This window comes from Tursiops truncatus, chromosome 9 (genome assembly GCF_011762595.2).
Source record: "Tursiops truncatus isolate mTurTru1 chromosome 9, mTurTru1.mat.Y, whole genome shotgun sequence".
Lineage (NCBI taxonomy): Eukaryota > Metazoa > Chordata > Mammalia > Artiodactyla > Delphinidae > Tursiops > Tursiops truncatus.
This window is the reverse complement of record NC_047042.1, coordinates 7,144,933-7,155,183: the sequence shown is the minus strand read 5'-3', so window position 1 is coordinate 7,155,183 and position 10,251 is coordinate 7,144,933. Positions and strand designations below refer to the sequence as shown.

Here is a 10,251-nt window from a genome sequence, read left to right as displayed (position 1 = left end):
AAAACCATGAAAACCAGGAAGCAGCTCAGAGACTCAGAGTGGGTAGAGGTCCGGCAGCTTTCCACACCTCCTCTGGTCTTTGTGCCTTGAAAGGAACCAGCAAGCTCAGAAGGGCATTCTCTCCCCTCCAGCCAGGAAGGCAGGTGAGAGCTATCCCTCGTCCAGGTGCCAGCTACCAATCGCAGGAGCCCAGGCTGTGCTAAGTTGTGATGCCCCCTTCGCCTGCATGGCTGTCGTTCCCAAAGTGTATGGCAACTCCGTCCGACCTAACCTACCCCTGCGCCCTTCCTCCGACTTGACTCTGTCGATCCCTCTCTTTTCTCCTCCCACCTCCAGTTTTCATCCTTAAAGAACTAACTGTATAACTTCAACTCTGCCAGAGATGTGAACATGTGACTGGGTCCAGGGGAAGGAGCTCTGGGTCCCCTGTCCGCCCAAGCCATGGCAGCCACACTCTTTCTTATGCCAGGGAGGGATGTCTGGGCTGGAGACAGAGAGCTTTGTCACCTGTCGCCTCGGTTCTGGGTATCTGAATGGTGACGGGGGTCTGTGTACACAGCACATTTAGAGGCAAAAGAAACATCCGGCCTCATGCCTTCCACCGGACTTGGCTCCCTGCCACGTGTCCCCGCGGGCCCAGGACACAGGCTGACCGACGGGCAGGATGCAGAGAAAGGCGCCAGCCACAGAGGCTGCCAGCCAGCCTTGCTGGGCGGGAAGCTCTCCCACGCCTGCATGGTCAGAATGCAGAGCTGGGTGGTGGCATATGTGGAGACAAGGCCAGCCCACCCACCAGCAAATCATTTGTGTCCTGTGAGCTTCTAGGTTATTTCTAGTGCATCCTGTTCGTGTTTTGTTGTTCTCAGTACAGGGCCTCTTTCTCTGTCCTTTTCAATATAGCATAGCATTAAGTAATCATCCCATTTCTGATATAAATAACCGATTATATCGGTGCATCTTAAACCCAGTCCTAAGTGCTTAACAGTAGCCCTCCCACCCAACCCCACTAGCAGCGCAATCTGCAGATGAGGAAAGCAAGGCCCACCGAGCTTGCCGCGGCCCCCGACTTCACTACAGGATCGCACAGACCACGTTCAGTACAGCTTGAGTGCTTTCCTGTTAAGACACTTCTGTGCAATGCTATCTCCAGTACGAGCTACATCAATTAGAATGACAATTTGCTGCTATTAACAGAGGCCAGAAAAAACTTAGACAAGAGTTTATTTTCTTCTTTTTCATAGAACCAGTCTGGGGGCTGGGTGTTCAGAGAAGCTATGTGATTCCGGGCCTGGGGTCCTTTGCTCGCTCTCTGCTTTCTGTCCTGTGGCTGACTCCCCGCTTCCCAGAACCTCATGGATCTAGATGGCTGCTGGAGGCCCAGCTCTCAAATCCACATTCCAGCCCAAAAGCAGGAGGGAGAGAAAATAGGCCAAAAGGGCCCGGGCCCCGCTCTGTCCACCTCTTAAGGAGCTGTTCCAGAAACCTCTCCCAGCAAACTCCCCTAGTATCCCATGGTCAGAGCTGTGAGGCACGGCCATACCTGGCTGTTAAGGCAGCTGCTCTCCTTGGTCCCCTCCTCCACTCAACATGGTAATTCTGCACCTATGGAAAAAGGGAGAGTAGATATAAGGAAGGCGACCAGTGTCGTGGTTACCCGTGTCATTTATATTGGTGGCTTCCATCTGCTGTGTTTTTATTTGCTTGTTTCTGATAAAGCACAGCGTGCCTTTGTGGGTAAGATCACGTATTCCCATGTGGGAATATGGATGGGGACATCTTTGGGGACCATTATTCTGCTGACTGCAGACATGTTGAGGATGTTTCCCCCAATTTCTCCTGAGCCCCCAAATCACTGCACCAGGATAGCCACTTAAAATAATGTCCCCAGCAGGACCTATCAGACTCAGGGCTGACTTCCAGGGGTGGGAGTACTGACTGTGAGTGCTGGGACACAGGACGTGGGCAGGAGTGGGGAGCAAACTGGGTGCCAAGGAGGCGTGTCCATCCCCAGACAGAGGGCGGAGGCAGGCTGGACTTCCCCACAGGGGGATCTCAATCTCCACCCCCAACCTCTCCGCTTTGCCTGCGGTGAGGGTTCTCCTCTGGCTCAGGCATCATCTGACAGCAGGACAGACGGGGCTCGGGTCGCTGTGGGCAGAGAGCGGTCCTGGGGACTGGGGAGTCCGTCAGCCCTCCCTTCTCCGGGGAAATACAAAACTTCCAGGGCCTTTTCAGTTTTCCTTCATCCCACTGCCCACAGTTCCCGTCTCCTTTGGGTCTCCAGGCCCCAGGAAAATGCTGAGGCTACAGATGTGAACACCGTCCATCGCCGGCCTCGTCAGGGCCCACGTGAAGGGTCTTTTTGTGCAGATCCAGGACCCTGGGCTCGGGATGCATTCCTGTGATGATCTTCAGAGCTTTCAAATCACTTCACAGTAAGTCTGGCCCCATCACATCCTCAGTATCTACGGGGACGGTCTGTCTCCCACCCAGGCCTTACCCTCTCTGTCCTCCTGGTCCCAAAGACCCCCAGCCTCCATTGCTCCCCCGAGATCCACAGGGTCTGAATGAACCCCCCCCCAGGTGACATGTACACAAATTCAAGTTCGAGAATCATTCGTTTGACTTTAGAAAAACCACTTCATCTCTCTGAGTCGTCCTGTCCTCATCTGCTCAGTGAGAAGTGGACAGAGGGACCCCAAAGTCTCCTTCCATCTGCGATGTCGTACGGCTCTTCCAAGTGGCTCTACGTTTTACAAGTTTTGAGCAAAAGACGTCACCACACAAGCAATACACCCGAGGCTGGGTGGCATTCATACCGAGGGCTGGGCACGAGTATTCATCAACCAGACTTCTGCCTTATACGATGTACCGTCCTGACTGAGCCGGTGTTGATCACAGGGACGGTACCACCTTCCACGCTGGACCCCGCCACCCCACCCTCACATCCTGGCACCCTCCTCCGGGCTCTCCTGCCACCGCCTCGCTCTGTGCCCCACGAGCAGCTCCACGGCTCCTTTTACTGATTGATTGAAGTATAGTTGATCTACCATATGGCATTAGTTTCGGGTATACATCGCATAGTGATTCAGGGGTTCTTCTGCAGATTATATTCCATTACAGGTTATTGTAAGACATTGGGTATGATTCCCTGTGCTATACGGTAGATCCTTGTTGGTTACCTATTTTGTATATAGTAGTGTGTGTATTTAATCCCATACCCCAAACTTGTCCCTCCCCCGTCCCTCTCCCCTTGGTAAGCACAAGTTCGTCCGAGCCCTGTTCAAATCCAACATCAGATGGAGCGCTGGTCCCGGCTCCCACCCGAGCCCTCCTTCACCTGCCTTGGCCTGCCCCACTCTGCCCGCCCCTGCTGGTCTTCTGTCTCCCCAGGCCCTCGGGCCTCTGCCTGCAGTGCCCTATCGCTGAGACCCCCGCCACAGGAACGGCCTCGCCCTGGGCCTGCCTCCTTCAAGTCTCTGAAATGCCGCCACCTTAGAGGCTCTGTCACCTTCTTAGGGAACCTGTCACTTATCTTCCCTCCACACCCGTGGCTGGTCTCTTTCTTCTCTCTTTCTTCTCAGTTTTCATCTCTCCGCGGTAATCTCCACTTCCTAAAGGCCATCCACGCCGTCTTCCTGTGATTATTATTACTGGCTCCCTCCCGCCCCCAGACATGGAACCCCTCAAGGACAGGGATTCCCGTCTGTTTGGGCTCAGGAAAGTTTCCAGACTCCCAGGTGCCTGGCACACGCATGCCGGGGGGAACGAGTGACTTGGTCATGAAAGTCCCACAGGACACAGGCCCTGCCAGATGCCTATTTCACAAGGATGCTTGGGGCCAAAAAGTGACATCCTCCCTAACGTCCCGACACCGGTGACAGAAAGGAAGGGGGAGTCATCCAGTTTGTAGCTGCTCTCCATGATGAGAGCCCCGAGACTCAGAAAACCTTTCAACTTCAGAGGGGCCCGTGCACGGCTGGCTCTGGGGCCTCCCAACGCTACACTGTGTGCAGGAGAAGCAGCAGCTTCTGCATGCGTGGCTGCATGCGTGTCCCGGCTGGAGATGTCCCCAGAGATAAGTTATACGCCCATAGTGGAGAGGGGCCAGGTGGCGTCACGAGACTTGAGCCCTGAGGGGCAAGCTTTCCATTTGTGCCTGGTGCTCTGGGGGAGCAGGAGGGGAGCTTTGAAGCTCTGCAGCCCCTCCCAGCCCCGTGCTTCCTGGAGATGACTGCTTGTGACCTTGTAGCCAAAGCAATGTTCAGTGGGTCCCCTCCTGGGGTTTGGTGCTGACTCACTGGGCCCCAGGCTGGTTCTCTCCAGTTGTTTCAGTTCTTACTGACACTCGTTCCTGTCTGAGATTCCAGCTCCAGCACCTGCTTGCTGTGTGACGGTGTGCAAGTTACTCAACTTCTCTGGGCTGCTCTTTTCCTATCTGTGCAATGCAGACAGGAACCCACCTTGGTTTCTCTGAGGACTGAGTAAAGCACAGACACTTTATTGGTTGTTGCCGTGACCTCCCTCCTCTTGGTCCTTTCTCTGTTCCTGCAGCAGGCTGGCTCCTTATTTTCTCCTAAAGACCATCTGACTTTCTTCTTTGTCAGGAAAGAACTGGGCAGCTTAGTGCAATAAGACATTCACTACAGGAAATTGGATATCTGATGGCTCTTGGTAATATCAACCAGGAGGGTTTTGTTTTCAGTGTTATTGAATCTGATTTATTTAGTATACTTCTAAATCTCATCTGTGGCTTGACAGGGAACAAAGTAGCTGGACACCAAAGGCCAGGGGCCACTCCCCGTTGGTCCATCCATCAACCACATGTCCCTGGACTCAGTGCCTTGCATCAAGTCTGGGCCCCATGATCACAAGATGTGTAATGTGGAGGCAGTATGAACGTGACTGAACAGATGCTTTATTTAAAATATTTTTGCTCATGGTTTAGTCAAGGATTTCTCTTGGTTTTCAGTAGGAATTTTGCATCCTGAAGAGCTGAAAACCACAGAGGAGAGAATAACATGCAGCCGCCGTCAGAGAAATTCATGAAAACAAAGGAGGCTTGTTTAGGGAAATTTTGGTGGCAAAGAACAGGTACACACTTAAGGTAGCTTCAATAACAAGGGGACAGTAAAAGGAACAATCTAGAACCCGGTTGTGAAAATTACAGGTCTCAGGTGACCGAGCTGGGAGCTGCAAGGCCAGGCACAGGCTGGATGCTCTGAAGCCCCACCCCCCCACCCCCACGGGGACCCTTGCAGACACCTCCTTTCCTGCGGCCTCCAGGGCAGATCCGAAGCAGAGAGCATGGAGGGGAATCCGGAAGATGAGGCAGAGAAGGACCAGACACGTCCCGGGGCTGGGGCTGGCCATAAACGCATCCTAACTCTGGAGAGGCAGGGCGGGGTTTGACAACAGAACTGGGGGAACCAAAGGCCCTGAGTGAATATGGGGGTAAGTGGGAGGTAGTCCACCAACTTCCTCGCTATTCCAACTTCCTGGCTGGAGAGAATAACCCGGCTGTGTCTGGGGTTCTGTGAATTTACGCCCTCACCCCAAGGGGCACCCCCTTGCTCTACCTCAACCCCAAACCACAAATCACCTCCAGGTTCCGGTGAATCTTTCCTCCTCCTCCCTGGACCCTCCAGAATCAAGCAGACAGGCATTCCTGGGAATTCCCTGGTGGTCCAGTGGATAGGACTCTGCACTCTCACTGCCGAGGGCCCGGGTTCGATCCCTGGTCGGGGAACTAAAATCCCACAAGCCGTGTGGCGCAGTCAAAAAAAAAAAAAAAAAAAAAGCAGAAAGGCGTTGTTCCTGGACCTGGACCGGGCGCACCCTCCACCAGAACTGGGCCTCGGCCTGGCCACTCCTCACAGGTGCTACCCTGATACACGTCCCCTTTCTCGGTTCTTTGTTCTGTTCCTCTCCAAATGCCGGGCCAGGCACCGAGAGACCAGATGAATATTCCTCGATGGGGGATAGGCTGGCTGTCGGGTGTAAACATATCCAACTTCCTGGATGTTGCCCGATGCCTGCAGTTGGTACCCTAAGAGACATTCTACCAGCCATGCTTGGGACCTACAGAAGCTTCTGGGCAGCTGTGAGCATGGATGCTGCCCACATCAGCTAATACAACAGCACTCATGGGATCCAAGGGCTTCCTTACAGTCTTAAAAGGTAGACTCAGGCGGAAAGGAAGTCGTCCTCTGCACAGCAGTGACAACGTAAGGAACTCATTAGCCAGAGGTCATGGGGGTTGACCATATAAATAGGCCCAAGAAACATTAAGATACAGTCATGAATGATAGATGAGCTATGGGTCATTAGGAAGATCTGAGCTCATCTTTAATCCTTCCTTGTTTTCCTCCCTGAATATATTTTCATTAAAAAACAAAAATAGATATGACAACAGGTTAGAACTAAAAAATTAAATATGTCCCATTTTGAAAATATGACCATCATTGCTGTTTCGTTCAATTTTCTTCCCGTCTCTGTAAAGGCTCGTTTGCATAACTGAAGCTGTACTATATAAACAACTTTATAACTTGCCTTATAATCCAACATTATATCATAAATACCTCTACAAGGTGTTTAAAACCCTTTGCAACCACTTTTTAGATGTAGGCAAAATAGTTCAGGGATATTCAGGTTATTTCCAAACATACTGTGATGAATAACTTTGTACATAGAATTTTTCTTTTGGTGTATTTAGAGTTGTTTCTTTTGGTCACATTGTTTATACATTAGGTGTTTTTCTTTTGGTCAGATTTACTCACATGGATTACTGGTTAAATGACATAAACATCAGAAAAGGTATGGATATCTTTTATGGTTCTTAATACATATTACCAAATTGCTTTCGAAAATAGTTGTACCAAATTATACGTCTACCAGCATCCTATGAATTTCCTGGACCTTACCAGCATTACTTATTTTATTTTGATGTTTTTGTTAACTCGATAGGCAATGAAAGGTATCTCGTTAAAATTTTAATTTTCATTTCTTTAATCACCAGTAAGGTTGAACATTCTCCCACGTGTATGTTCCCTAACTCCTTTTTCTCTGTTGTGAATTATCTCTCTCTCACTTGCCCATTGGGAGTGGATTTTCATAATTTGTACGAGTGCTTCGTGTAACAAAAACATCAAGCCTCGGTAGCATTTCCGTAGCCTAACTGTTGACGTTATTGCTCCACGATAGCCCATGTGCCCCTAAAAGTGTGGTGAATGCCACTGCCTGCACCACTGGTCAACCAAGGAGAAAGCGTCTCAGATTCACCCTTTATGAGGGGGGTCATGTTTATTTTACTTTTCACTACGATTTATTATAATAAGTGAGTCTGTGTTTTTACTAACAGCCCATTTCCTCCTTCTTCCCCGAAGGAAAACACAGATAATTGGCATATCTGGTGCTGGAAAGAAGAGTGCATCAGAGCGAATGTGCCCCGAAGACCCTCCGCAGCCCCATTAATCAAACCCAAATGAAGTGTGCCAGCCCCCAGACTTGGCCTTTCCTGACAGACAGAATCAGGTTACAGGGACTGCAAGGGCAGCCTCCCAACAGGGCAGTCCGAGTACAGGGGAGGCCTGTCCACGTCTTGCCAGAGGAGCTGGGAAGGGTGACGAGAGGTGTGCGGGTATGGGATGCTCAACGGCCTCCACTTTGCCACCGACAAGTCACACTTTGGAAAGCACTCTCACACACAACTACCTTGTAAGTTAGGAATTTGATCCATTCTGTGGGCAGGGAAGCTGGGTGTCAGAAGCTGGAGTGCTTTGCCCGCCATCTCAGAACCAGAGATATGCCTGCAGGGGACCTGACCAGCTCTGGTGCGTGCGTGCGTGCGTGCGTGCGTGCGTGTGTGTGTGTGTGTGTGTGTGTGTGTGTTTAGCATCTTTATTGGAGTATAACTGCTAGTTCTGATGTTTCCAGTTACTGTGATGTTCCAGTCACTCAGGTCTTCCTGCAGGAGAGAGAACTCTGTATCCAGGGCCTGAGAAGACCCCACAGTTCTGGACCCATCAACACGTAAACTTGTATCTTGTGGTTTAACATCAAAGGAAGACACCAGTGCCGCAGTAGTCAAGCCCTCTAGTGTCCTGGGTGAAATTTCTCATTTCTAGTCCAACAGAGTCACCTATCTTGGCTAGAATGAGGCAAAGTAACTAAGAAATCCTGGAAGTCGGTCTGATTTGCAAATAAACTTCATCCATTCATCCGTGCAGCAAATGATGACTTTTAAATGATGCATCTTAGGACTTCCCTGGCGGTCCCGTGGTTAATACTCCACGCTTCCAATGCAGGGGGCACAGGTTCAATCCCTGGTCCGGGAAGTTCTGCAGGTCGTGCGGTGCGACCAAAAAACATTTTTTTTAATCTTAAACGATGCATCTTAAATTAACCTACAGTAATATTGCCTTTTGTGGTGTATAGTTGTATGAATTTTTACGCGTGTATAGATTTGTGTGTGCACCAGGACCATCAGGATATAAAACCATTCCATCAGCCCCCCAAGCTCCATCATGGTGTTCCTTTACAGTCATGCCCCACCCCCAGCCCCTGGCAACCACCGATCGGTTCTGTCATTATAATTTTGTCTTGTCCAGAATGTCACATAAATGGGCATTGTCGATACCACTGTCAACATACCATTCAGATTGGCTTCTTCCACTTTGCAAAATGTCTTGGAGATTCATCTGTCTGCTCCGAGTAGAGGCGAGGCCTGTCCACGTCTTGCCAGAGGAGCTGGGAAGGGTGACGAGAGGTGTGTGGGTACGGGATGCTCTCAGTATCAATAGTCCATTTCTTATTATTGCTGATAGCACTCCGTTGTACAGATGCTCCTTCCATTCAACCATTCAAGGACTTGCTTCCAGTTTTTGGTGATTATGAATAAAGCTGTTACAAACATTTGTACAGGCTTTTGTATAAACATAAGTTTTCATTTCTTTAGGGTGAATACCCAACAGTGGGATTGCTAGCTCATATGGTGTGTGCTTAACTTTATAAGAAAAAGTGCCAAACCGTTTTCCAGAGTGTTTTCTCCACCATTCTGCATTCCCACTAGCAATACAGAACGAGCTACGGTTCTGCAGCCTCACCAGCCCTTGGTATTGTCAATATTTATCTTAGCCATTCCAACAGGGATGTAGCGGTGCCCATCGTGGTTTCAATTTGCATTTCCCTGATGGCTGATGATAGTGAGTACCTTTCCTGTGCTCATTTGCCACCTGTATGTTCTCTTTGGTGAAGAGTCCAGGTCTATCAACGACTTTTTAATTGGGTTCTTTGTTTTCTTACCCCTGAGTTTTGACAGTTCTTTACATATGCTGTAGTCGTTTGTTTGACTTGCGTGATGGAGGTGATTGACAGGTGTCAGACAAGTGCTGCGCGCAGAAGCCACAGCCCGGGTCCTCCAGGCAGAGGCAGGTGGGCAGACAAGCAAGTCCCTACCACTGAGTGGGGCAAGGGCTTTTCTAGCAGGTGGGGCGGTACCTCTTCCGGCCTCGTGTGGTCAGCTGTGGCTTTCCAGGCGAAGTGTCTCCGAGCTGAGTTTTGAAAGGCGGTAGGCGTGAACCAGGGTTTGCCCAAACTTCTCACACAGCTGTCTGTACTCGCTGTTCTACACCTTCAGCTTCCATTTTCTACTCTCTTTCTCTCCCCGCTACGTCATCTCAACAAGAACCGTGTCTTCAAATGTCAGAAATCTATTTGGTTTGGGCCTCTCTCCCTAGTTCCCCACAGCCACCCGACTACCTCTCTGAATCTCTGCTTGAATTTGAAATTGAAATTTCAAATAGGATGACAACCGTGCCAAAGAGAACTCCCGATTCTTCCTGTGCAGCCTTCCCAATATGCCATAACCCGAGGATCCCATGGGCTTCTGTCTTCCCTTCACACCCATATCCAATTCACCCTGTTTAATTTCACAACATATCTTAAGCCACTGTAAGCTGCCAGCATCTCTTGCCTGGATGATGGCAAGTTGCCTGGTCAGCCTCCTGCCTCTACCCTGGGCTTTCTAACCGCCTAAGCTCCAAGCAGAGAGAGGCACCGGCACAAATCTCATCTTGTTGTACCACGGTACTCCATGGCTTCCCACCTTGCCGGTGTTCTAACCCTCACCACAATCAACAAGTACCTGCCTGTTCTGGCCCCAGTAGCTCTCCCCTCTACCATCCTTGCTTCTCCCATCCCCAGATCCTTACCCTCAACACTAAGGTTTCCCCCCCAAGTCTGCCCATCCTC

At 50.4% G+C, this 10,251-nt stretch overlaps 1 non-coding gene across 1 annotated transcript; it reads left to right on the top strand.

The window, feature by feature from the left end:
* Window positions 1-5,676: 5,676 nt before the first annotated feature.
* On the top strand, window positions 5,677-5,749 carry TRNAE-CUC (transfer RNA glutamic acid (anticodon CUC)). The gene has a single exon. It is a non-coding gene; the product is annotated as a tRNA-Glu (tRNA).
* The last annotated feature ends 4,502 nt before the right edge of the window (window positions 5,750-10,251 follow it).